Consider the following 4,864-nt stretch of genomic DNA (forward strand, 5'->3'; position numbering starts at 1 on the left):
GGGGTGTGGGGAGTGGGGGTGAGCAGCGGGGTGTCCTGCAGCCCAGCCCCTTTGCAGAGACCTGTTGCTCCTCTGGCTTTCTGGGCAAAGTTCAGCTTCTGTGCAGAGCTTTAATTTGCACCTTTCCCAAAAGACAAATCCTGGTTTTGTTTGGTTTTTTTTTTTTTTTCAAGTTGGAAAGACCTGCTCCGCTTCCAGAAAAGAATCTCTTGACATCTGCAGGCAGAGCAGAGCTCTCACACAGTTAAGGTACAAGAAGTAACTGAAAAGCAACTAAAGGACAAGTTTCTGTGTTCTGGGATCTTGGGAGCGCTTCTGGTTGGGAAATCCAGCAGCAGCCCTTGCTCTGAGGCTGCAAACAGCCGGCAGAGCTGCTGCCGTGGGGGGAGCCGGCTCGTCTCTGATCGCCCTTTTGAGGCAAAGTGCTGGTGTGGTTGTAGGACAGTTAACTGAAAACTTGTTTTAGAAGTTACTGCTGATCAGTACAAGAACTGCAACACCTCAGAATGGCAGCACTCAGAGGTGGGCTGCGTCTGGATCCAGACGATGCTCCTCTGCCCTTAAAATTCATGGAAGGAAGCTTGCAGGTGTCAGGAGTGCAGCTGCTGAGGGGAATGGCTTTTCCAGACCTGGGGAGCAGGTTCTTACCCTGTCGATACTGCGTCTGCGCTGTGAAAGCTTGTGTACAGTGAGGCCGTGCTATCTGTCCCTTCTGTTTCAGAGCTCTGCTGTCAGTTATTTAATGCCTTACTCTGGTCACTGTTGTCATGTTCCTGTTTTCCTTCATCCTCCACTGACCTAGCTGAGCAGAAGGCAACTGAAGGTGGTGATGAAAATGTGGTGGATCAGAAGAGGCAGCAGGACCTCTGGCAGTCAAAGATTTGTCAGGTGTTCTGTCTGACAGCAGAAGCAGCTGAGATGTTTCAGAATGGTGATCTGTTTGAAGATGGATCGCACAGGGTCACCAGGACATGATGAAATTTAATTTTGCGTTACAAAGGGATTTTTCCCCTCAAAACTTCAGGCAAGTAGCAATTATTTCTTGGTATATTCAAAGCAGTTAGAATTTCCTCTACTACGTTTGTCATTATGAGGTGTTGAATTGGCAGCTGACAACCCCAGTGGTCTCGCTTCTGTCTCACCATCTTCCACATCACACAAGCTGTTCTTGCGTGTTTCGGCTGTGTGCATTTCTGACTCTCTCTGCACACATCCCTCTCTATCCCACTGTTTCCTACAGGAAAGACTGAACTGCGAACAGTCGCACTTTGGGGATTCCCTCCTTGTCAGTCAATGGGATAGGCCTGAAACTGTAGTTTGACTGTATGGGGAATTGTTGCAGAACCAGAGTCTAGGTAGGGTTGGGGAGTCAAAATGTTTCAGCGGCAATGGAGAGAGAGGTAATCAAAGGTTTCAACTGCAAGCCTGTACACACTGGGCATGCATATACTCAAATGCATGGCTGCATTGGCCCAAGCTGCAGAGGTTATTGTGTAGAAAAGCTCTTGGTTAGTGGAATACTTCTCTGTTGTTGAGGATTTCTGGAAGGTTAATGGAAGAGGTGTTATGCTTCTGTCTGACTTGTTTATTCCCTCACTACAGCCAGGGTTGCTCTGAGTGTGTCTTAGGGCGTCCCGTTCTAGCCTTGGCCTTTTGTCTGAAGTTGGTCTGCTCAATTTTTTTGATCCTGAATGATAAAGTAGTTCATGGCAAAAATTAGATGTGTTCACCTGAGTTTATGCTGATAACATAGTTCATGATTGTTCTGGGTCGGGCGTTGTCTCTTTTATGCTACTATGGTGCTTGTGACTGAGTCTGGTACTTGGTCAGGGCAGCCACAGCTCTGGAAACTGGTGATACCCTCTGCTGCTGACCCATCCGTGAGCCCCAGTGGGATATCCCGTGCCATAAACGTGGCATCAGTTTTAACCACGCAGTCCTCACACAAGGAGTTCTTGAGGCAGAACATTAAAGCAAATGAATCTTACCTGGCTCTGGTTGTTCTGACCCAGGAAATCTGTTCCCAGCATGATCTGGCAGCAATTCCCCTCGGCTACTGCTGACCTTTTAAGGTTCCCCCCGACATTCCCCCCCTATCCCTCAGTGCCCCCCTTCTGCCCCCTGCCCACACCCCCGTGACCTCTGGTGACACCCTCAGTTCCCTCCCCATCCCCCAGTGCTCCATGCTCCCCACAGTGTCCCCCTTTTCCCCTGCTGCACCCCCACAGTGTCACTGGGCACTGCTGGGGGTGGGTCACGCATGACAGGACACAGGAGGGCAAAGCCTGCTGTGCCGACACGGTCGGGGCTGTGCTGGGCTGTTCCCTTCACCAGCCCTGGCTGGCGCTGGAGGGGGTCACGCCGTGGCCGGGGTGGCACGGGGATCCCCACGGGCAGCGGGAGGGCATGGCAAGGCCCCGGGACCCCATGGGGAGAGGCCTGCGCTGGGGTCTCTCCCGGCACGACTCCTTTTTCCCAGCCTGGGAAGGTCTGAGAGGGGCCCCACAGCTGGCAGCCCCCGCCTCGGTGTCACCTGCATGTGTTCTCGCCAACCACGAAGGTGCCATCAGGGAAAAAATTGATACGCCCCTCTTTAGGCCTCTTGTAACGAGCTTTAATGAACTCATTGGTGCTGGCTGGGGGCAGGTATCCTGGAGGCACTCTAGTGCCAGCCCCCCTCGAAGGTCCCTGGCATCCTGCAGTCCGGAGAGATCTGGAACAACACAGGCAGCACCGTGGGGACCTGGTCCTGGCCAGGTGCTCCCCTGGCCACCCTGCTCCTGAGACTCATTCTCCAGGGATCTTCCCACAAAAGAAGACATCCCAAGCAGCAGTACCTCAGGAAAAACTCTCTGGACCGGTTCCCCTGCCTGCCTGGGCTGGGGGGTTACTCTCTGTGGTTCTCACTTCTGCAACAGCCTTGGGTCTCAGGAGCACAGAGACTCTCCGCAGGGGAGCAGGGAGACACGCGAGCCCGGGCGCTGGCCCCCACCCCACTGTTTTGGGGCCAGTTACCTTCCCTATTTTGGTGCAGGCCTCAAACACAGTCTCGGTGTCGGGGCTGTTCAGCTTCTCACAGAGGCTCCCAATCTCATCTGCCTGAGGCACCACGTTCATGGTCTTGGCTGGAACAAACACCAAGAGAAAAGAAAAGTCACATCTACAGAAGCCCAACCCCTGGTCCCACATACCAATAAAAGAAAACCCAAGTGGTGGCAGTGAAGGCCACAGGGAAACCCAGGGCCCTGCTGAACTCAGGGCAGCAGGATTTCCCGAGCCTGATGAATGGCTGACACATTCTGGGCTGGAAAGATCCCTCTTCCTCCTTGATCCGTTTGCTGGGGCTTCAGGGTTTCAGCAGCCTCTGCTCCTCACAGCTGCATCCCCTATTCCCACACAGACCACCACCATCTCTGGGAGGCAGGAGACCTCCCCGTGACTTCCTCAGCACAGGCAGACCCTGCTGCCCGAAGAGGTGGCATGGAGGGCAGCAGTCCCCAGCATCAGTGATGATGTCCTGCTGTCCTGATCCGATATTGGGGAGGGTTCTGAAACAATCCCAAGAGTGAAATTAAGACACAAATGAGGTCAGATTCTGCATAACCTTATAAGCTTTATTTTCTGTAACAACTGATAAGAGCAATAGGACAGAGAGGGAAAGAAGGGAAAAGGTCGGAATCCCTAAGCAAGCACACAGTAGAGGCGCAACTAATTACCACCACCACGACCGGGATCCGGCAATGTTCTGTCGGCTCGATGATGCTCCACGTTCATGGCTTCAAGTTAGCCCCCAGAGGAGTACAAAGTCTGTCCTTTTATAGTCCCCGTCTCCACAATTTGTCCACCCATTTCCACGGGCCTCGTTGTTGTAGGTGCCACCCCGTGGTGCTCCATGCTTGCATGCCCAGGTGTCCATTGTGGTTGTGCTGGCAAGGGGCCGATCTGTGGTGTCTTCTTCCTCGCTGTGGTTTCCCCTCCACCTGGCTCGCATGCAGGTGCAGCTCGATGGGTGCTGCTAAGGGTGCTGCTGTTTTCGCCTCAGGCGGATGTTGTGGTTTTCGTCGGGGACTATGTGTCTCCTTCAAGACGTACTCCTCCATAACAACAGGATGCTGAGCCAGGAAGTGGTCGTTGTGGAGACAGTGATGTTGAGACATACCAAAAGTCCAAAAAGTCCCTTAACAATGTGGCCCCAGATGAAGCTGTTCCTGCAGCTAACAGGCCTCAAGGTGAGAATTAAGTCCTGCTTCCCCTCTAGACATAGAATCATCTGGGTTTTCAAATTTCGTAGTGCAATTTTAAAAGTCCCTCTGGGAGTATCATAAAGCAAGCTGCCAGGTGGTGAGCACTCTAGGGAAGTTGGTCTCACATGCAGGAGTGTGAAGGATCATCCCACATTCTCAACTGGTGATGGTGTGCTCTGCAAGTCACCACAGGTTGGACGGGCTTTTAGAAGTGCCTCTGGTCTGTATTTCACATCGAGCTCTGAGAACAACATTTACTGTGCAACCCACAACAACCTAGAAATTACTTACTTCTGACCTCTTAAGCAATTTTACTTAAATATTTGCCCACGTGTGCTTGAAAGTGAACTGGGGCAACCTGCTTAACTTTTCCCATTGGCATGCTGTGTCTGCATTGCATACTGATCCGGAGTTCTGTGTGTCTTTTTTTGTCTTCTTGCAATGAATGGATGCTTTGCCCCCTCTCAGCCAGTGCCGAGCGCGGGGGGCTGTGTCACTTCCCAGGCATTGGCTGGGCGGAGGGTCGCTGAGGACCCCCAACCCTCCTGGAACATGGTTGGCACGGTCTCGACGAGGGGAACCCAGGCAGGGGATGAGGAGGGGGCTGGAGCCCAGGGCTG

Source organism: Athene cunicularia (genome assembly GCF_003259725.1).
Source record: "Athene cunicularia isolate RWA chromosome 1 unlocalized genomic scaffold, athCun1 chr1_part2, whole genome shotgun sequence".
NCBI classification, from domain to species: domain Eukaryota; kingdom Metazoa; phylum Chordata; class Aves; order Strigiformes; family Strigidae; genus Athene; species Athene cunicularia.